Source organism: Protopterus annectens, chromosome 14.part0, assembly GCF_019279795.1.
Source record: "Protopterus annectens isolate FY-2018-M chromosome 14.part0, PAN1.0, whole genome shotgun sequence".
In the NCBI taxonomy this organism is placed as follows: Eukaryota; Metazoa; Chordata; order Ceratodontiformes; family Protopteridae; genus Protopterus; species Protopterus annectens.
This window is the reverse complement of record NC_056748.1, coordinates 20,409,888-20,434,445: the sequence shown is the minus strand read 5'-3', so window position 1 is coordinate 20,434,445 and position 24,558 is coordinate 20,409,888. Positions and strand designations below refer to the sequence as shown.

General features: G+C 38.7%; 1 long non-coding RNA gene across 1 annotated transcript; it reads left to right on the top strand.

Annotated features, from left to right (window-relative positions):
* The first annotated feature begins 4,235 nt into the window (after nucleotides 1-4,235).
* Nucleotides 4,236-23,362, top strand: LOC122788617. The gene is made up of 4 exons (XR_006362725.1): nucleotides 4,236-4,388; nucleotides 10,619-10,706; nucleotides 16,765-16,887; nucleotides 22,994-23,362. It is a non-coding gene; the product is annotated as an uncharacterized LOC122788617 (long non-coding RNA).
* Nucleotides 23,363-24,558: the final 1,196 nt, after the last annotated feature.

The window sequence follows — 24,558 nt, the reverse complement described above, 5'->3', positions numbered from 1 at the left end:
TCAACACTCTCAGTGCAAACATTGCATCTGTAGTGCTCTTTCCTGGCATGAAACCATACTGCTGATCACTAATCATCACGTCCCTTCTTAACCTAGCTTCCACTACTCTTTCCCATACCTTTGTGCTGTGACTGATCAATTTAATCCCTCTGTAGTTACTACAGCTCTGCACATCACCCTTATTCGTAAAAACTGGTACCAAAACACTTTTTCTTCCATTCCTCAGGCATCCTCTCGCTTTCCAAGATTTCATTAAACAATCTGGTTAAAAACTCCACTGCCATTTCACCTAAACACCTCCATGCTTCTACAGGAATGTCATCTGGACCAACAGCCTTTCCATTCTTTATCCTCTTCATAGCCATCCTTACTTCCTCCTTGCTAATCCATTGTACTTCATGATTCACTATCCCCACATCATCCAACCTTCTATCCCTCTCATTCTCTTCATTCATCAACCCCTCAAAGTACTCTTTCCATCTGCTCGATACACTCTCCTCACTTGTAAGTATGTTTCCCTCATAGGTTCATAGATAGGTACTAGGCTATTGGCCCTGGGGCCTATACAAGCCCAGCCAAAAAGGTACCCTGGCTTTTGCCACCCAAGAAAATTATTTTCCTGTGCCACTGTCGAGCAGAGCCACAGAGGTGATCCCCAGGGTGGATTTCCTATTTCACATCCAATCATCAAGATTTTTCTTGAAGAGTGCTAATGAGGAGCTTTGTTTGATATAGATAGGTAGTTTATTCCAGAGTATGGGAAGTCTCTGGGACAGGAATCTATCCCTCCGGCATGTTCTGTTTATTGTGGTGACAAGGTTTAGGTCCCTAGAGTGTGTAGCTCGGAGGGATTGGGATTTCTTTAAGTGGAGCATGTCCAACAGCTCTGGGTTTGACATATCTTTGTATGTTAGGCAGAGATCACCTCTGAGCAGGCGATATGTGATGGAGTAAAGCTGGAGTTTTTTGTGACGGTCTGTGTAGGGCATCTGTTTGAGGCAGGTAATCCTCTTTGTGAGGTATTTCTGCTGCCTTTCCAGTTGTTGTAGATGTCTTGTGATCTTGTGAGGTACATACCAAAAGGGGCGTTGTACTCTATAATGGGTCTAATGAGTGATGAGTAGAGGGGAACAATGACCTCTTTTTTTCTGGATGAGAAACCTTTTGTGATGAGGTGTGCCACGTAGAAGGATTTCCTGACTACTGTGGCGATGTGATTATCAAAGGAGAGACTACTGTCCACCTGTGTCCCAAGGTCTCTTATCACACTTTTGGTGTCAAGTATACTACCGCCTATGTTGTAGTTCATGGGTACAGAGTTTTTATCAAAGGGGATGACAATGCACTTTTTAGCACTGAGCTTGAGGCCATGGCTTTAACACCAGGCATCTGTCTCAGTGAGGCCCTTTTGTAGGATGTCCACATCGTTAGGAGTTTTGATTATGGCTCCTAGTTTGCAGTCATCTGTGAACTTCATTAACCAAAGACCTTCTGTGTTAGCCTGTACTTTAGAGTAGTAGATACCAAACAGGAGAGGACCCAGGACTGAACCCTGTGGTACTCCACTTGTCACTGGTCTGAAGTCGGATTTGGAGTCTGCTACTTTCACAGTGTGGGTTCTGTCAGTGAGCCAGTTGGCAACCCATCTTGTGACATAGGGATTTATACCTAGTTTAGTGAGTTTATCTATAATTCCAGAGTGGGGGATGGTGCCAAAAGCCTTGGCAAGATCTAGATAGGCTGTGTGAATCACCTTACCCTTGTCTACGGCTTTGGTGACTGCTTCAAAGAAGTCTATCAGGTTTAGGAGACATGATCTGCCTTTTACAAACCCGAACTGGGTGGGATCCAGAGTTTGGAGATTACCAATGTCTTTGTTTATAAGTTCCATGATGTAAGGGAGACGGCTAGAAATGTGCTTGGTATGACATCTGGACAGACGAAGGATGACAAGGAGACATGGTATCCTTTACCACCTTTACCTGCTGCACAACTTTCCTAGCTCAATCCCTCTGTCTAGCCAATTGGTACAGGTCCTTTTCTCTCTCCTTAGTGTCCAACCTTTCATACAACTCTTCATATGCCTTATCCTTCGCCACCTCTCTCTTTGCCATGCACCTCATCTCCTTATACTCCTGTCTACTTTCTTCATCACTCTGACAATCCCACTTCTTCTTTGCCAATCTCTTTCTCTGTATACTCTCCTGTACTTCCTCATTCCACCACCATGTCTCCTTGTCATCCTCCGTCTGTCCAGATGTCATACCAAGCACCTTTCTAGCCGTCTCACTTACTAGCTTTGCTGTTGTTACCCAGCTATTTGGTAACTCTTCACTGCCACCCAGTGCCTGTCTTAACTCATCCCTGAACTCCACCTCACAATTACCCTTTTCCAATTTCCACCATTTGATCCTTGGATCTACCCTCACACTCCTCCTCCTCTCCTTGATCACCAACGTCATCCTACAAACCACCATCCTATGCTGTCTAACTACACTTTCCCTGGTCACCACTCTACAGACTCCAATCTCCTTCAAACTGGCCCTCCTACATAAGATATAATCCACCTGTGTGCATCTTCCTCCATTCTTGTATGTCACCCTATGCTCCTCCCTCTTGTTAAAATATGTATTCACCACAGCCATGTCCATCCTTTTCGCAAAATCCACTACCATCTGACCTTCTGCATTCCTTTGTTTAACACCATACCTACCCATCACTTCCTCATCCCCTCTGTTCCCTTCACCAACATGCCCATTGAAATCTATTCCAATCACCACTCTCTCACCCTTGGGTACAGTCATCACCACTTCATCCAACTCACTCCAAAATTTTTCTTTCTCATCTATCGCACACCCAACTTGTGGAGCATCATCATTACACCATCAATTTACAGCTTCATAAACATCACTCTATCCGACACTCTTTTCACCTCCAAAACACTCTTAGCATACTGTTCCTTCAGGATAATTCTTATGCTATTTCTCCTCCCATTCACAGCATGATAAAACAATTTGAACCCACCTCCGATACACATAGCCTTGCTCCCCTTCCATCTGGACTCTTGAACGCACAATATACCAACCTTACTTCTGTCTATAGTATCGGCTAGCTCTCTCCTATACCAGTTACACTGCCAACATTCAAAGTTCCTACCCTCACTACCACAGTCCTAGCCTTTCTCCTCTCTTCCTGCCTTCGGCCATGCCTTCCGCCTCTTATCCTCCTTCGGCCAAATATGTGTATCCATATCTAATCACATAAATATATGAAGATGCTAACAGAATATCTATAATTTGCTACATCCATGTAAGTGTTACAGCCATCCTTTATGCACCTAACTTTCCTCTACCATCCATTCTTCAGACGCTCGGTTGGTCCCCATGGCAATGTCAGTCCTAAGCTGCAAGCCAATACTTGACAGATGTCCCCTGTCTGTAAGGCTATGACTTGTGTTTGATGCAGAATGACTGTTTTGAAATAGGGTATCATTGCAAGCCCACATCCATTCCCCCCACTAGTGTAAAATGATATGTGTATAATTGTGACAATGCAGTATACAGATACAGCTAATATAATTTATTTATTTATTTACTTACATTTGTTTACCAGGGTAGTTAATGATCACAGTGGTCTATTTGTAGGCACAGCCTGGGTGAATAGGATCATTTAAGAAATAAACACAACATATTTACAGACACAAGATATTCTAAAAATATACATATTTACAGATGCAATGAATGGGCGTACCTTCGTTGAAGGTTGTACATCAGGGCTGGCAACTCGGTATGTAAAAATCTGCTACCAATCATTAGCGGACCGGAGTTCCTCTGTGGCGACCCTAACCGGGAAAAGCCGAAAGATACAACAACAACTTAGTTCAAGAAGCAGTTTACAATGTCAAAACATGGATGGAAAAATTGGAATCATGGTTAGCATAGCTTTTGGATAAGATGTAGATTAATAACATTTAATGTAATAATGTAAGAATGTGAGACAGCCTTACTCTCTGACAATCAGTTTGATAAAATAAAGTTTCAAATCCGTTGGATACAACTGTTTTTTTTCTGCAACACAACTCCAAATGCTCCCCATTTTGATTTATTTTTGTGATTACATACAGATCATTGTTATTTCATTTACCGGTGTGTAGTTTAATGTGAATGTGCATAGATACATGCAAATGCTTTTACTTACACTATATATGTTACCTTTTTACTGCTGCTTTAAGTGTCAGATTTCCTGAAATTACTGATCGGAACTTCTTGACTTTGGCTCGGAGTTGTGGTGGGAGCCACACTGTAAATAGTTCGCAACGTCACAACAAACTTCAGCCACTCACAGAGTACCAGATAGAGGATGAAACAGTGACCCCACTAATCCAACAGGTAAGCTAGTAGCAAATCTTAGTTATGAATTTCTGTTACAAGACAGAAGTGAAACTCGGAAATGCATTTGGTACAGAAAGTGAGACAGGATTACTTCATTACTTCTGTTACTGTGTATCTCAGGAATGGTATTACATAAGGGCTGCTTAGTTTAATGCAAAAAAAAAAACACAAGCAGATGTTATACAACTTGATACTGCTAATATCTTAGCAGAACATTCATTTTCATCCCGGTCTTAATATATAAAACTGGGTTACTTTTTACAGTGTATAACTTATTAAAACTAAATAACACATTTAATTTATTTATTTTATTTTACATTTGTTGACTGGGATAGTCCGACTGGATGCATGTCCATTTTCAGCGGAAGCCCAGGGAGAAAAGCTCCATGGAATAACAAATCATCATAACATGTCACATATTACAAATAGCAAATATATTATTTACAGAGATTAGATGGGCAGACAATACAAATTACATATAGAATATTTTTATGATTATAGAAGAGCAAGCATTATAACAAATCGTAAGGTAGTGTTATTCAGCGAGAGAATCTGATAAAATTACATAGCTACCTAGCAGATTTACACATTCCAGAGACAGGCTAACCAGGCTTGATACAGTGACATAGCCAGTTTGTTCCCAGGTGGTGTTTGAGCCTAGTTTTGTACTGACCAAGTGAAGAGAGTAAGGTAATATCAGCTGGTAGAGAGTTCCACGATCTACCTACAGAAATCACAGAGTGAGTCACCGGCTGAGTTATTAGTTTTACATATCTGAATAAGTAGTCTGTTGGAGGAGCGCAGCGGTCTAGGATTATTATAGAGGGTGACAAGATCTTTAAGTGCAGGGGTATTGTTAGGGTTATATATGAATTTATGGGCCATAACCAATTGGTTATATAGTATTAGACTGGGTAGTTCAAGTCATCCAAGCTGGATTAGATTGATGCAGTGATGTGTCCTAAAAGGCAGCCCCAGTGGCAAACCTGGCAATGTGGTTATTACAGACTGAGAGTTTGTTCAGGACAGTCTTGTTAACATTAGAGAGAAAAGGGGATGCATACAGAAGAGAAGAGAGAAGGTGAGATCGAGCTATGGCAACTTTGGCTGGGGGGGGTTAGAAAGGCTTTTATTCTGTAAAGTGATCCTAGGTTTTTATTGATGGTTTTGATCAATTGGTTAATATGTAGGTCGAATTTTAGATTATTACCTACAATGACACCTAACAGTTTAGTGGAGAGGTCAGGGGAGATTATTGCTCCATCATTTGCTTTTATTATAAAGTTAACGGCAGTAGACCTTTGTGTAGGTAATAACAACAGCATTTTAGTTTTTTTTAGGATTTAGAATCAGACGTCGTTGGGAAAGCCAGTTTTTTATTGCGTTAAAGGTGGTCTGGATGGCTAACTCTATTGGGGATGTGGCCGAGCAAATCAGGGTAGAGTAGTCAGCATATTGGATACAGCTGACTTTTGGGATGACAGTATTCTTATCATTGATGAAAATGGAAGATAACAGGGCACCTAGTATAGGGTGTTAGGTAGTAGGTTAGAGTTTATTCTGCCAAAGAACAGCCTGCTGTCTACCACTTCGATAGGATTTAAACCACTGAAGGGCTTTAGGATCTAGACTGAGTGTTTGCAGGGTGTGGATTAAAAGCTGGTGGTCAACCATATCAAATGCCTTGGAGAGATCCAAGAAGAGGGCTGAAGAAATATGTTTATTGTTTTGATTATGGTGTATGGTGTTGGTAAAGGCTAGTAGGGCTGAGGTAGTACTGTGGTGAGGTCTGAAACCATGCTAGGTATCTCCCATGAGGTGGTTATGGATTAGGTGGTGCATGAACTGTCTCTGAATACATTTTTCCATAATCTTTGCAAGTGGAGAGAGTATAGCTATAGGCTATAGTTGAAGAATTCAATAGAGCTACCTCCTTTATGGAGTGAGATTACATAGGATATTTTCCAGATAATGGGAATTTTAGCTTCTTCTATGGTTTGATAAGTATCGATACCGGGTATGCAATAGCATCAGCTGATTTTTGTAGGTATTCAGCAGGAAGTTGGCCAGTCGATAGTGTGGTGGGTTTTAGTTTTTTGATTAGGGTACGGTTAAGTGATGTGGTGACAGGTTGAAAACTAAATGAGCAGGTTTCTAGAGGTGGTACTTTCTGGGCAAAGGGAGCTAGAAGGCAGCTGGGCAGGGCTTGAATTGTCTTTGTAAAGAATCGGTTAAAACTATTTGAAACATCCTCTGCGAGTTTATCAGTAGTGGCAACTGGGACAGGGGAAGCTAGCTTTCTTTGATGGCGTATTAGTCAGCGCATGAAAGCGGTATCCTCAGCAGTTCAAAACAGATTTTCATATGTGTTTCTGTTTCTCATAAATGGGTCTATATTAAAAGACTGAAGAGGTGTTTCATCAAACACCTCTTGGTCAACACACAAAGAGCTAACGCACAAAACAGCGATTTCTTTCCCTGGGAAAGAAGTCACTTGGCCATCCCTGTGTGTTTGCCCCTTTCCTCACTGTAGTGCGATCTCAGAGTTGGTATATTTAGCTGGGGCGGCGAAGCCCCCCACGTTGTGATGTTTGAAAGTGTGTGTGTGTGTTTGTGCTAGTGATTTCTTTCCCAGGGAAAGAAATTGCTTTTTTGAGCTTTCGTGCTTTAGTGCATTCGCTCTTTATGTGTCGACCAAGAGGTGTTCGATGAAACACCTCTTTGGTCTTTTAATATAGACCCCTCAGAAATATATGTCTATATGTTCCACTAGCTGTCTAAAAAGGTGCTAATCATAAATTCATATTTAGTGTCATGATTTAGGCAGTATTTTAAAACTACTAGACTTCTGTAATAGATAACAGATGTGCACTAAATAGATTATACCAAAAGTAGCCGAATTCCATCCTTATAGGCAAATACTCCTAAATATCTAAAACAGTTTTTTAAGAGTATATTACTTCAATTTAATGGCACACTGGTGGACTTATTTTCAGTTTTCACATTTGCAAATCTAATATTTGGCATCAAACGCAGGTCTCATATTCAAGTCAGTGTGGAAATGCTTGTTATTTTAAGTTATTTATCTCTCTCTCTCTCTCTCTCTATATATATATATATATCTATATATAAATATATAATATATACATATAGATACATAGATATAGACGTGTGTGTGTATATGTGGAGGAGTCCCTGTGTCACACACACACACACACACACACACACACACACACACACACACACACACACACACACACACACACACACTGGAATCAGTCACTGGGCAGTAGGACCAATGCCACTCATTCATTCCCTACAGAGATGGTATGTAGGTAACTGTCACCCATGGCTATCCTACTATGATGGGGTTGGATTGTCTTTTTTTTCCAACAAACTCTTCAATACTCACCCCCAGGACAGCCTATATACACTGTTCTAAATATAGACAGAGTATGCAGAATTCCACTCATGGCTCATCCCACAGTGTGCCTTGCCCTGTTCCTTGATTTTACTGGGAGGCCCAAAGGCAGTTCCTCCCCAGAGTCTGTGAAGAGGTGCTGTTGCAGCACCTTTTTACCCCCTTCCACATACAAACCCTTTTATGCCAGGAAAATGGGGATCTAGCACTCCTACCCCCACCATTAGGTAGATTGATTCCAGGACTGCTGTGAGAACTGGGCTGCCTGTGCATAGACATACACTTTAGCTTCACTTTGGAGATAATTAGTGTTAAGGTCTCCACAGACCCATAGCTCACCTTTGGCCAGGCAATCTGAGACCTGATGTTGGCCAGGCAATCTAAGACCTGATGTAACTCATACATATCTAGATACATGAGACATTTCTATAGTGTAGATGGATAAATATGTGATTATGCAAAGATCAAATGGGTGGGATTGTAAAGTAAGGGGCTGGTTTAATGATGAAGATGGCCATGCAATACAGATTACACACCACTTGGCAAATGTTCAGGTGTGTTATAAAAAGTATTTCATTTCTCCAAAGTTGTGAAAACCTCAGAGCTAAATTTCATTAAAAAAATACACAGTGAACTGAATAAATATAATTCCTTAGTGAATGCAGTGTAACCAGCTAAGGTGGAGAAAGTGTACTACATTTAATAGCCAAACAGTAACGTTATAGCATTGTATCATGAAGTAGAGGAAAGATGTGGAAAACAATTCTGTATTCAGTGGTCTGCATAGAAGCACTGACAATCAGCAAAGATACACAGTCTTAGTTCATATGAAAGGATTAGAGAAGGTTGTACAGTTTAATCTCAGTAGATTTGGCTGGATTCTGAAATCCTAAATACAGTATGCATTGTTTATCCTTAAAGCACTATTTCTATGGAAAGCTAAGACATCTGTTAACTTGGTTTTCACAGACAAAAATATTTGCTCCTGTGTAGTTTTTTTTTTTTCGTTAGCAGTGTTTTTCAGTTGTTAAGTGAAAAAAGTTGGCTGAGTAGGACTCAGGTACATGCTGACAACAGGGTTAAATACCACAACAGCAGATCAGAATAGAGCACTTGAACTATGGGAAACAATGCTGAGCTTCTCAATCTCTTGAAAGAGGTGTACTCAAGTAGAGAAGTTACTGTGAAAAATGTATTACAAATTACATGTAAAAAAAATGAGGTTTATTTGACTGTTGCGGTCAAATGTTTTTTCTTCTTTCTACTTCTTTGAAGCTATGCAACAGTAACTGTATGCGCAACTGCAGAAGTAAGTAACACACAGTACACCTAATTCATATATGCTTGCACAAATACATACTTAAGCTAGTTTCAACAACTTCCCTTTAAATTTGATACAGAAGATGCCAATGACAGCACTCAGATTGTCAGTGGTCATGGTGCAAATAGAGTACATTGATGACAGCTGCAGTCACAGGCAGTACTAATATACTGAATTACCTCAGTGCCCTTAGACTGACTGAGTATTATACTGAAGATAGTAGAAGGTAGTACTAGTTTATCTCCATGTTCTGTGGAGGTGTGGGGTGTCTATCACTACTAAACGTCACTCTGCAGTGGGGTGTACTGCGTGCAGCATTGTTATTAAAGCTGGCTCCTTTAGGCAGGCACTGGATACATGTATTTGTTATCAAGCTGATCACCCTCACCCTCATGGGAGCTTAATTCCTGTAGCAGATCATCAGTATAACAGCTGCACTTTCCACATTCTTGGAACACCCTCATTGCCTGCAGACATAAGTTTATAGGCTCTTAATGAGGTTACGGCCAATGAGACCGCTGCAAAGTTCAGACTAGATCACCCAGCACTGGTGGAAGATTAAAATGTATTCGCCCATTAAGTATATTATTCGCACATATCCCAGGTGAAGCTTACCACTGAAGCTGGCAGCCTGTTGTGGAATTAGAACAATAGTCAGAAGGGCTTTGTGTCAACTCAGTGATGGCAATATGTGTGAAAACCATTTAAATGAATACACTCTGCTGAAAAGCACTTTCAGTAATGGTAAGGTCCAGTTTGTTAAAAGTGGGTTTCAGTGGAGTTTATTTAACTAAATGATTTTACACATATTGTCATGGATTAGATATCTTGTAATCTGAGAAGTGCTATCTATGGCATGATCACTGCAGTGTTTTCAAAACTCCTGCTTCACATTTAAGTGAGGCAGCAGATACCCACCTACAGCAGTTGTTTTGGATCCCTATCAGATTATCGGTATCAAAACTCGAAATTCATACAGCCAAGACCATATGATCGAAGTTTTGAAACTTTGAATGTTTTGAATGGCGATCGCCATACAGCGCAGAATGGAAAATTTACCATTTTCCTCACTGTAGTGCAATCTCAGAGTTGATATATTTAATTAGCAGGGGCTGTGGGGGTGCAGAGGAGCTTATTCCCCTGCAAAAATGTAAAAAAAAAAAAAAAAAAAAAGATTTTTGTTTGATGTTCGAAGTTCCAAAAATTCGATCATATGGTTGCAACTTGAATTTATGGAAGTTCGATAATCTGACATAAATCCATTGTTTCACACCATTTAAAATCCACCACCTGTTTATTTTCAGCCCTGCAACTCAAGCAAAGATATATTCATGATGGGTATACTAGTGTATGTGTATGTAATGACAGCTGTGGCCTGTCAAAATATGCTTACTCTAGCTCCGACTCTGATTTTATCATTCAGAAGGCTGATATCTGACCATTTATGATAAAATAAGTATTCACCATGTTCTGTCTGATTTACAGGAAGACGCAATAGACATCCTAGGTACTGACAGTCACATTTACAAAGGAAGGATTGGATTAAAGCTTCCAGCTATTCCAGAAGAAAAAGGTATGTGGACTCAGTTCTCCAGCCACAACAGACTTAATCGTGAATGATACAGGCTTAACTGAAAGTAATGTTATTTGCTGCATTCCTGTTAGCACATTGTCCCACTTCATGATGTATGATAAAGCTATACAGTTCTACCTGAAGGCATATACCAATGTGTAAATCAGACTTTTGTAGCAGGAAGGGTACTTGACAAAAAATAATAATAAAAAACAGATCTGAGTAAGCTCTTATATCACTGAAAACTGTGTTGATCTCAGGGATACAGTGAACAATGAGTCCTTATCAATTTTTCAGTAAATAATTTGTCAGATTTTTTTTTTTTTTTTACTAAAAACTTGCCAAAATGGCAGTTAGCAAATTTGGAAACACACATATCAGCATATAGAGGACTACATCCTCTGCTTACTTTTTTTGCTAATTTATTGTCCTGAATCACTGCCTTTTGATGATAAAGGTAAAGTCCTATTGTAGTAACCCTCTAAGATGAACTTGCCTTTTGAATAGCTGTATGAACTCATTAATCACACACTTGTTCATAATGAACGCAGGTGACAGTCACAGACACTGAATTACCAAGGATCACCTAGTTCTGTAAAATAGCAACCTATGAACAGCAAATTCTCTGAGTTTTGCATAAGTGTCTATCATTTTCAGTAAACTGTATCCGTAAGTGAAATGGTACACTGGTTACTCACTCTAATGGCCTTAACCTGCTATGTGACATTAATAGAACCTGCTGGAGGGACAGATTTGTCTCCTAGAGGTTACCATACCTTTGGAACAGACTCCCATTTCATGTCAAGCAAGGCACCTCATTGGTCCTCTTCAAATGCAATCTGGATGACTGGATGGGTAACTGTAAATTCACTCCTGAGATTGCACCTCTGTCCCTTCTGGACAGGGTGATAGGTGCTGATCATGGAAATTGGGGTAAAACTTGGCTAGGCTTGTAAGGGCCCTAGGGCCATTAGCCTAGTAACTTTCTATGATCCTGTACTTCAGCATACAGTCAGGCTTCAGTGTCAAGCAGCAACAATACTACAAAGGATGTGTTTTGGGTGATAAAATGTAAATGGAGGGAGAATATTACTCTATCAGTAATAATAAACATTCCAGTAACAAAGGGGAGTTGTCTACGTTGTTATAACTCCATGTATCACCCACAACAAGCAAGCCATCAATAATGTAATACAGGTATCAGAGTTCTAGTATTTTTTAAATGGATTACTTATGCTGCATTGCTGGTGATGTCATACTATAGATTATGGGAAAAATAATAGGCATGCTTTCTATAATATGACTGTCATGAGAGTGTGTTTCTTTGTTGTCAGTGAATGTTTTTTTTTAATTCACATTGAAAGGGCTAACAGATAGTGATGGTTATACACACTTTGTAGTCAGTCACAACCTTTCCTCTGAGAACGGGTCTCCTTAAGGGGTCATGTGCATATATCCAGTAGGCCTGCATTACAAAAGGTTTAAGGTATCACACAGTGGATTCCCTAGCTTGCCCGTTGTTTCCTTGCAGTTTTTACTGAAAGGCTCATCTGTGAGACCTTTTTTACCCTTTCCTTTGCATTTTTATAAAAATAAGACTTTTCCTTTTTAGCTGTAGTCATGTTCATTGGCAAGAATTTGCTGGCATAACATTCAATTGGGATGATTTCATCTAGCATTTCTTCAATAGAAAAAAAAAGTTTTTTTTTCTACTTCCAGTGTAGGAGACGTCATCTCAAGTTAACATAATATTCGGGGCCACAGCATATGCACAATATCTGTAGGCATAGGGAACATTAAATAGGAATGTAAAATGACGGTAAAACTTCTTAAGGTTTCCAACTCTTCCTCCATTTAGTCAGTGGCTGGTACAGCCCTTTACTGTCTTTCACAGCCATTCAGTGACTGAACAAATGCAAGCTGTTTTGTATGTGTATATACGTATATTAGCACTTGCTCTTACATTCTCAGTCAGCAGCTGGCTGTGGAGATGTGCAACGGGATCAGTTGACTCACATCTCCAGCCACCTATCAGGTTCATTCTTCCATATCAAATGGAAAGTAATTGGCCTATTTTGCCCATCAGATGAGATCTTTCTTAACATTAATACTGCTCCATTATCACAGCATTCTATCATTGGTGGGCCTATAAAAAGTCTCATTATGGCTCATTATTTGTAATGTTTTGTATCTGAGTGCAGGGATAAACAGCTGATTGCTTCTGACCACTTTCAGTCATTACCTCAGACATACAAAACCATAAATGAGAACCACAGACTGAGTGCTTATCACACATGGCAAAAATATATTCCAGAAAAGTATAAATGGGAACCACAGACTGAGCAGTACTAATTACATAAGGCATATTATAATGTTAAATACAGTGTGGTCCAATATAGTACAAAGACATTTATGTGACTGAGAACTTTAGCAAGTACATCTATCTTTGTACATAAGGGAAAAGGTTTTAGTAAATTATCATATTTTTAGATTCTTGAAAGTGGTAAGAAATTAAATTCCATGCTCTGGGCCCATGAATAGTTGATACTTTATCACCTGTATGAAGCTTGCAAGTCAAGTGGAAAAGATGATGTTGAGCAGAAATCTGCTGTAACCTCAAAGTGCTAGCAGTGAACAAATGTAGGACAAATCTTTAAGAGAAACAGATAAGTGTTTGATGACTTCAAATGTCTTTCTCCCTACTACTACTGATTCCTAATCATACTGTTCTCTCATCACTGAATCTCATAGTCTTAATCCTGGTTAGTTTTGATATCTTTATCCACAAACCAGCAGAATATTTTTTTCAGAGTCACTATTGTCTTCCTTTGTTTTTCACTTAGAATTTTGCTATCTGCTGGCTTTGTGTGAGAAGGGCAGTACTTGTAGCTGGGTACTTTGGTAGACTGTAGTAAGACCATGAGTCACTGAGCACATTGTTCCATACTGAGGTCAGGAGACATTGGACCTGAGCAGTGGTGAGCAAGAAGGTGCATGACCTGTGAAAACAGAAGGAAAACTTGTACTGTTATTTGATGCTGCAGTGAGTATATGGTGAGGCTACTAACCAAAGGAGGTTTGTTCAGGGGAGAGTCAGAGTCTTTCTTATTTAATTATTTATCTATCTATCCATCCATCCATCCCTCCATCTGATAACTTTGTGAGTGAACTGACTTCCAAATAGAACCAAGATGCTCTCCTCCAAAAAAAGGGAGCCAGTCTGGTGGTCCCCTGCCATAAACAAACTATACAACAGAAGGAAGAAATTGTTGCAGAAAAGTGAAAAATCCCAGGATGCAAAAAACTCCCTTACCAGCCTCAGTAAGAAGCTGAGATCCCTCATAAAATCCTCAAAAGCTAGTTATGAAAATAAAATTGCCAAAGATTCCAAAGACAACCACAAGGCATTCTATAACTATGTCAAGAATCTAAATGGCAATTCTCAGATCTGCTCTGAGCTACAACAGAATGGCATTAAATATACTGATCCCAAGGATATTGCCAGTATCCTGGCAGATGAATTTAGTGCCAACTTCACCCCCCTCTCACCCCCTAAAGGGCCCATCTCAATACCAAAAGATTGCCATATCCCGGTAATCACGGCCACACAGGTAGAAACCGCACTATCCAAAGCTAAGAATACAGCATCCATGGGACCAGATGACATCCCGGGCTGTGTACTACATGAACTACAAAATGAACTGGCACCTCACCTAAGTGTCATGTTTAATCATAGTCTCACCTCAGGCTTCGTGCCCACTGAGTGGCGCACAGCTACAGTTATCCCACTCCACAAGGAGGGGATCCACCTTGGATCCCAGTAACTACTGTCCCATCAGTCTGATGAGCCTGATCTGCAAGGGCATGGAATGCATTATCATGGAACTTATAAACAAAGACATTGGCAACCTTCAAACACTGGACCCCACCCAGTTTGGGTTCATGAAGGGCCGATCTTGTCTCCTGAACCTGATTGACTTCTTCAAATCAGTCTCCAGAGCTGTGGACGAGGGTAAGGTGGTCCACACAGCCTATCTGGACCTCGCCAAGGCCTTCGACACCACCCCCACTCTGGAATCATAGATAAACTTACTAAGCTGGGCATAAATCCCTACGTCACTTGATGGGTTGCCAACTGGCTTACTGACAGAATCCAGACTGTAAAAGTAGCCAACTCCAAATCCAGCTCCAGACAAGTAAAATACCTCAGGGTTCAGTCCTGGGACCGCTCTTGTCTTCTCTGAAGTACAGGCCAACACTAAGGGACTCTGGCTAACAAAGTTCACAGATGACTGCAAACTGGGAGCCATTATTGAATCCCCAAATGATGTGGATATTCTACAAAAGGGCCTGACAAAAACAGATGTTTGGTACCAGAGCCATGGGCTCAAGCTTAATGCCAAGAAATGTATAGTTATCCCCTTTGGGCAAAAACATGTACCCATGAATTACCACATAGGTGGCAGTACACTAAACACTGAAAGTGTGATGAGAGACTTAGGGACACAGGTGGACAGTGGTCTCACCTTCGATAACCACATTGCCACAACAGTCAGGAAATCCTTCTATGTGGCACACCTCATCACTAAGAGCTTTTCATCCAGGAAAAAGGAGGTCATTGTCCCACTGTACACATCCCTCATTAGACCCATTATAAGAGTATAACACCTCATTTGGTATGTACCTCACAAGACATCTGCAACAGCTGGAAAGGACGCAGAAATACTTCACTAAAAGAATCACAGGCCTAAAGCAGGTACCATACGCTGACCATCTAAAAAAAACTCCAGCTATACTCTGTGGCATATCGTCTACTCAGATGCGATCTCTGCTTAACATACAAGGCCATGTCAGACCCTGAGCTGTTGGACATGCTCCACTTAAAGAAATCCCAATCCCTCAGAGCCACATGCTCCAGGGATCTAAACCTTGTCATCACAATGAACAAAACATGCTGGAGGGATAGGTTCCTAACCCAGGGACTCTCTATACTCTATAATAGACTGCCCATACATGTCAAGCAGAGTGCCTCCTTGGCCCTCTTCAAAAGAAACCTTGATGATAGGATGGAAGATAGGAAATTCACCCCGGGGATCATGTCAGTTGCCCTGCTAGACAGGGGTCCAGGGAAGTAAACATTTTGGGAAGAAAGTTCAGGGAATTTTTATGGCTAGGCTTGTATAGGCCCTAGGGCCGATAGCCTAGTACCAACCTATGAACTCAGCATTACCGCTGGACTATTTTTTTTTTTTCCTGTACCTGACAAAAATGATACAGCACTAGCATAGTTTGACAGATGTATCACTGGGCAGGTGCTGGGATTAGTCAAGCAGTAAAAATAAAAACCCAACGTGATGTAGGGTTTGAAATAAATTTCATTTGTAAATGGGGGACTGGGGTTCCACAATGCTTTACTCACCATCTTTAAAGCATACTAGATGCAAGGGAGTTAACAAATAGAGTCTATATCTATCTATCTATCTATCTATCTATCTATCTATCTATCTATCTATCTGTCTGTCTGTCTGTCTGTCTATCTATCTATCTATCTATCTATCTATCTATCTATCTATCTATCTATCTATCTATCTATCTATCTATCTCTCTGCTGACTAATATAAGACTGTGTGTAGTTACAAAAGCAATGGGGAAAAAGCTTGCTACTACATTTTGAGGGTTCCAGGCTTATATATTGGCTGGTGTGGGTTCTGCAATGAATTACAGTAGACTTAGAAAAAATACCCACTTGCTTGTAGAAAATGTCCACTGGCTTGAAGAAAAGTTAAAGTTATCAGGTGGGTGAGAACTTTATTCTTCACAAACCCTTGGTATTTAACAGTAGTCAGAATGTGTACATTTAAAACAGTAATAAGATAAAACTGTTTATGCAGTATATAGCAGTGAGGCATACATATTGCTTTAATGTTCCTACTATCTGTTCTTACTTCATTCTGTACTATCAGGTAGATTGTATATCACCATCAGTTTATATGGATTAGGAAGTGTTACAGCATACCTGGAATTAAAAAAATGTATATACATTTTTAATATTTTGCAGCTACTCTTCCTAAGAACAAAGAAAACCCTTCAAGTTTATCATCTCTCAAAGCCACTACCCTGTGTTCTGACAGTGCACCATCTTGTCCCCAAAGTGACAAAGTATCATCATGCAACCGTTCAGGTAAGGACCCTCTGCTAGGTACAGGAAGAGTATTACATCAATTGGAATGTTATTAGTTTCAAGAGTTAACCAGAAAGAATAACGTTTGCGCACTTAAAAATGTATCTTGCTGAATATGATACATTTCTTTCATTTTTTTGAGTTTCCTCTACATCTTTCATTTTAATATTCACCGATGTTCCTGCAACACTAAAGCTTTTTCTGGTCTCCCATGTGGGGCAAAAGCTTATCATTATTTAATAAAAAGGTCTCTATCAGATGCAATGAGCAATGTTGTTGTTTTCTAGTTCTGTTTTGCACTGCGGCACATTTGAATACTATATTAAGTTATCCATCCATCCATTCACAATCCAGTTTAGGGTGTTACTTCAACAGTGACAATCATATAGATTCAGTGTTCACACAGTGATTTCCTTTTGTTATTCCTATAATGGTGTTCCTGAATTATACTCTAATTCTGGAATAACGGCATCCTCATTAGGTGACTGAAATATTCCAGGTAAATCTGTCCACTGCCTATATCAAGAACCATGGTATATAATCAAAAACTACTTCTGCAGATGCTGTTTTACCTGATACTCACCACAATACACAAGTGCATATTTTTCTTCCCTGTCATGAGGACCACTGTATAAAATAATCAACTCTTAAGTGTACTGCATGCCAGAGTAAGAATGAAAATCTGGCTTTTGCAGGAATTTCAAATGTTCAGACATCTTTCAGCTATATCGTATTAACATTAAAATTCACTAATGACTCATCACTCAAGCAACCGTTACTGTCCTGCGTTACAATGGTCTGACATGCTTCCACAGTGCACAGCTTTGTAAGTTGTCTATAATAGTATTTCACTATACTATAAATATTGTTTTTGCAGGATAAAATATAAATGATAATCCCTGATATCTTGCAGGTGATTGTTCATCAAGTTCAGCAACTATAAACACTTTATCTATTAAAATGTCAAAACCTGAATGTTTTCATCTGAAATATTCAGTAGAATAGTTTTATTTCCTTTTTTTTCGCAGTTCTCTCCCCACCTGAAGATAATTCATTTGCTAGTCTCCCATGACCTATCAGATGAAGTGGTTTGACTCTCTGCATATTTCTGCATAAAACTTTATCATGCATAAGGAGGCTTCCTTATATATTATTTATATGACGGGATGGGATCAGTGAGAATAAAGAGATGGATCAACCTCTTCCTTAAGAACATTCCAGAATTTTGGTAGTGACCGAATCAAAAGAAGTACATTCAAAGTATAATGGATTATTTTAACAATTTGCAGCACTTCTTCCATTTTCTCTCTTCCTGTTTCATTGCCAAATTTGAAGATACGTGTATGTGAAATTATACAGTGACTGTAGAGTTCTGAGCCCAGCGGCCATTTTCAGGCTAAGTTCTGTTCTATCAATTCACATCCTAAATGGTCAGAGTTCTTTTCAATGAGTAAAAATCACTTTACCTTGGGAAAGAAGCAACTGAAGCCCCAGGTTGCCACTTCTTGACTGATCCTTCATAGTTTGCAACAAGTGTCTGCACATGTATTTAAGTCCATCTTCAGTGGTAGACCATTGTTTCAAACATGACCTCAGAAAAGATTATATTAAGTAAAAGTTCGGGGAAGGGGGGGGTGAAGCTCCATGCAACAATAGTATGGGACTTGTCCCCCAACAGACTTCACACAGGGACTATCTATTTACTGTGCACTTTCAACAAAATAGTCTCCCTCTTAAGGCAGGCTCAGATAAGCAACACACACACACACACACACACACACACACACACACACACACACACATATATATATATATATATATATATATATATACGCATGCATGTTTAGCGCAGTTATTGAAAACAATATAATAGCTGGCCATCTTCCAAAGCTTAAGGACATCTTCTACATGGCCACATTGATGAAAGCTCACAGAGAGCAGGGATAAAATCAATGGTGACACATGGACATGTTGCCTACTAAACTCAATAGATGATACATTGGTTAGCATTGTTAGTTTGATCTATGTGATTCTTCAATTTACTTCTCAGTTGTGATGCCTTCTGTGTGGAATCCGTTTTCTACCTGTGTCTACATGGGTTTTTGCTGGGTGCTCCAATTTCTTTCTACAGATTAAAAAAAAAAAAACTATAGGTGACTTGGCAATCCTGCAAATTACTGTATAAGTACTAAGTACTTTCATAAGTACCATCTCTAACCATCTATAAATATACATATGTGTGTGTGTATACATATTTTACATACATATATATATATATATATATATATATATATATATATATATATATATATATATATGTACCACATTTAGTCTACAACACTCAACAGTGACTGCAAAAATATCGACTGAAAAAGGTGGAAAACAAGATAACCGACATGATACTATGTATATCTGCACTCCCTACATCCCTTGATAATTATATTTACTAACTCTGAGATTGCACAAATTTGGGGTAGGGGCAAATTTCCCAAACCCTCAGTTTGTGCAATCTCCTATACCTGTTGTTCAACTGCTAGTCAACCATTTGAATACATAGGTGTTGACCACATACCTGATATATTCAATAGCACCCATTATGGTTTCCTGGCAAATTATTGGCCAATCATTAAAGACTGAAGTTGGAAAATAATGAGACATTTGAATTTCAGACTTCATACCCTTCAGAAAATTCATGCTAATACAAAAACCTGTTACTCTATCAACTTTCTAAGTTTGTAAGAGCACTATCTAAAAATTGTCTGCATTTTTGGTCCTTTGTCCCACTTTTACTTATGGCTTTGTCCAGATTTCTTGCTTAAGAGGCTGAGAGGTATGACACGCATACATGTGTGTGTGCACCTCTGTGCCTCATCTAGGATTAGTTTCGTTTTCTTGCACAGATTACTTGTAGGTTCAGTCTTTAGCTTTCCCATAACAACGAAATGGATTAGGAGTGTAAATGGCAAATGAGTTTATATAAGATTACTGATTCACTTTGCTAACTATCAAGTAACTCTCACTTATTTTAGTTCAGTTCCTTTTTAAATAGCTTTAATAGTTTTAAAGTTCTTAACATTAGTTTTTCTTTACTTTAGTTGCTTCATTGTTTCATTATCTGAATTGCTCAGTGTTGTAACACAGTTCCAGTAACAGATTATTTTATAACAGAAGTGTCCTTACACACGTGTGTATGTATACATATATAATATACATTTTATATATATATATATATATATATATATATATATATATATATATACACACACACACACATACATAATATAAAATGAGGGAGAATTACATAACTGCAAAGATACACTTTATATATTTTTTTATTTAAAGTGATTTGCCAACATTTCAAGATACTTTGCAGATTTTGATGAGTTAAGTACTGCAGTTTAGTTTGCAGCCTGTCTTTTGTTACTTTTTTGGGCCAATTTAATTAAAAGCTTTGGACCATGGTTTAATAAAATGTTTACAAAAAAATTTAGTTTTTGTAGTTCTGACATTACTATAGGATATGTGAGCTACATCAGTTGACTTTAATAGGGCAACTTGGCGTGCCCATTCAAGTCTATTGTACAGCAGACACTTTGCCTGTATGTACATCACTGAGGTTAAACTTCCTTGATTTTAATTATGTCAGTGCAAGGAAACTACAAATTTTAAAATTAATTTTGTATAGGAATGGGATGAACAAAACAATTCCTGATGGGGGGAAAGTGCTGTTCAGGAGTTTATGCATTGCATTCTGTGGTGCTAAGGTACATTTAAAAACGTCTGCAAATCAGTTTAACGTTGATTAACCAACAAAAGGGGACTAGTTTGTGGATTCCTTTTAACCACATCTGAGATCAAAGGTACAAATGCATTTGTAATTCTTAAGCTGTCTACATGAGAATCTACATCTGACAATATATTTACAATTGTTATTACTGTAACTATGACATTTTGGAGCATTAGGTGTTCATAATATGCACAGCATGTACAATAAGAATGTCACTGTCTGTGACAATTTCTGGTTGCTCATGAAGGTATGTAAGTGGATGACCTTATGTCAATTTTAAGTCAGGCATTATGATTTGAAGGACAAATTGTGTATACGTCTAGCATGGAGACTAAAGACTGCAGTTTCAGGATAGCTACTGAGCATGTGCATGGTATATGGTTAATTATTTATATAAAACGTTAACCCTGCTCAAAGTTAACCCACTCCATTCCAGTTAGTTCTACTCTGTCAGCTGTTGCACACAACCCCATCTTTCTGTAGAGTGACCAGCTGCCCCTACACATGAAAGACGACTGGAAGACTCTGAAACCAAATGTGATAATTATTTCATATGAGGAAATTGATAAGAAGGGAATTCATATCAGCCTAACGGACACTAAAATAATGTTCCGGAATGATGCACTAGAGTTACATGTACTAGACCCCGATTATCTGTATGTTAGCGCAATGTAACATCAGTACTGCTGCAGCTGGCTGAAATACTGACATCCAGCAAAACAGTAAATTAGCATTCTTTTGCACTCTTTGTCCCCTCTGTCTGGTAATCATTAGCACCATATGTCTATTTGTTCCCTATCACTGGGGAAAGAATCAGTTAGGAGGAGCTATCATATAGACAGTCATTAGAAGTGGTTCAAGTTTTTCTGTATTGTAGCCTGATCCCCTGTACACCCCTGAGGAAGCACCAAGGAGGGATATGCAGTGGGCTGACCAGTGAGGTTGTCCACTGACTTGTAAGATGCCCTGTCTCTCCCCTTAAAGCATGAGCAGTGGTTTCCTTCATCTAGATCACTCTTTGTGACAGTGAGTGTTTCCATGCATCCTGAGAGAAGCACATAGGATATGCCCATTCTTGCCCAGCTCCTCCAGTGTCAGGGCCTCTAATCAAACCCTGTACCCTCTGAGTTGCAGTCCAAACTCCATTTTGCTGCACCAGTGTTCTAGACACAATTCAGCGTATTTACAGGATGGTAAACCTCCTTGCTCCCCAATACCCTAACTGCTTGGAGACACAATCATGGAGAAAAAGACTATTCTTTTAACGGACAAAAGGGACAATACTATAACAAGGTTTATTTATTTTTGGATAATCTACTTATTCAGATCAGGAATATGGAAAACCCAGAACAGATTACGTATAACTAAACACCAGCACCACAAAACTATATTAAATCACTGCAGTACAACAACCCCAAGATGATAATCCCAGCTGTTGCATGGAGCAACATTTGCTGCTTCATCAATGATGAAAGCGGGTATGATGTCCACAGTTATGATGCAATTGCATGCTGTTGCATACAAGTTTCAATGCAGATTATGTTGGTGGCTCATTTGAGACCATCCACTTTTGTTTGGAAAATCTGTTAGGAAGCAAGCCTGTGGAACAATTTTTTCCTTGTGCAGAAAAGTAGGGTTAGCACCTGTCTCTCTTTGCGAGGGACAGTCCCACTTTGGGGAATTGTGTCCTGTGAAAAAAACTAAAAAAATGACAAATGTTGTGAGATTTTTAAGACAAAATATATTTCTTAAATTTTCTAAAATAGTTGCATAAACCGATTATTTTGTATCTGAAACATAAATATTATATGCAATAGCATAAACAATGTAAATGTTATAAAAATAAGCTTTTATTTTGGCAAAAAAGTGAAGTTCTGTCCTTTGTACTGGCCGCGGGTATGATTTATCCTGCAAAATCTCATGTTTCTACAAAAAATGTCCCACTTAGGGCACTTGAAAAGGTGGCAACCCTACAGAAAAGTTGATGTGTATTCGTGTCTATTTCTTAACCTGCAGACAGTATTGATGATGTGTATTTTCTGCCATGTATGAGACAACTGAAATTATTAAAGCTGGGTACCTCACATGAAGACTGATAGGAGAATTAATGTCACTGAAGATATTGTGATAACCCAGTGCATCTGACAATCTACAGACACAGGCAAACTGTGTACTTAGCCATTTTGATCTTTGCAAAGATATCACATAAGTGGGGTTTTAATGGAAGCTACTAAGACATGAGTGTATGTATTTCAGTAATGTTAAAAGTGACATTTGATTGCATGGTTTTCTGAAGTGTTATTTTTTTTGTTTATGCAGGCTCAACTCAAGTTAGGAAAAATAAACCAGTCTCATCACAAGGTCATCCAATTCTATCCAGTTTGAAACATGTCCCTCAGCCACAGCAAAGACCTAAACAGAAGGCAGTGTTACAAGGGCATGTGACTTTAGAAATATGAATGGACATAATTTGGATCAGCAGCCCAATAGCTTCAAATTGAACAATGAACCCATAATCTGGTACCCTCAGACACAAAGGACTTATCTCAAAGAAAAATAAACCTCCCAAATGTAGAAACCAAATGCACAGAATATACATTGAAAAATGTCAAAGACAAGCCGGCAGACCTAAACTTTTAAGACAATGAATACATAGCCATATAATGAAACACAATTTCAAATGAGTGCTCAGAGACAATCCTTTAACCATTCATTTTATCATATCTTATTTTTAAATAACTATTGACATTAATTTATATTTTAACATAGTTCTCTTTTATGCTTATTTATTCATAGTGGTTGAAAGTTTATTGCTAATTATATTTTAAGCATACAGAGCTTTTACATTTTGCTAGATTTAAATGAAAAGAATACAATTTTTAGGAACTTTTAGGTTTAAGTTGTTTTAACAAGTTATTCTTGCTGACTGGTTCATATGGTAATACTTACCACCTTAAAAGTTGTTGCAGAGAACAGTAGCAACAATCTGTTGAAGTTCTCAGAATGAAAGTGCTTACTGGTGTTTTATATATTTAGGGTTTCATCATTTTACCAATAAAATATGTCTCATATTAAGGAAATAAGCCTTCTGTGTTTTTGGTCTCTCCCAGGATAAACTTTGTTCACAAATTCCTGATTAAAACATTATCATCTAATTGAACTGCTTCATACGTTACTTATTCCTTGTACTTGAATACTGTTGACTTATACTATTACACATGCTCTACTATATATGCCGCTTACTTCTCTACTGCTCATCTCACTGTGTTATACACATTTTTTGTCTTTATATTAAAAAAAAAAAACTGTATACATGTACTTATTAATTTTTGTAGTAAGTGGAGCTTTTCTTCTTGGGCCTCCACTGAAAATGGACTTTTTGTCCAGTTGGACTTTCCTAGTGAACAAATGTCAAATAAGTGTTGCATTCTGAATAGTACTGTATAAGAACTATAATTTCATAAAGTAAGAAAGGATAACATGTTTAGGAGAATTATAGGATTAGCTGCACCTGTGCGCAGGCACAGTATTTGGAAATGTGTAAGATATTAGTAACTTAAAAGAAAGCATGTTTCAAAGCAAAAAGAATTTGGAGGGCGGTCTTGGTGCAAAGGAAAATGCAGTGACTTGACAGGAAATTGTACTACTCTTCCCAGTACACATTGCATACGATGATGCAATTGGTAATGATGAAAACATTATTTGTTAGGTGGAATGGAAACATATCTTTCAGCCATTTATTCACTTGGTTTCTTTGAAAAGTAGCTTAGTAAAATGAAACATTATTTTCAGAACATCATTACATAAGTTAGCTGAGAACAAATACATTTCCCCTTGCTTTCATTTCTTTGCTTGTTTCACAAAAAGCTGCTCGATTACGAGGC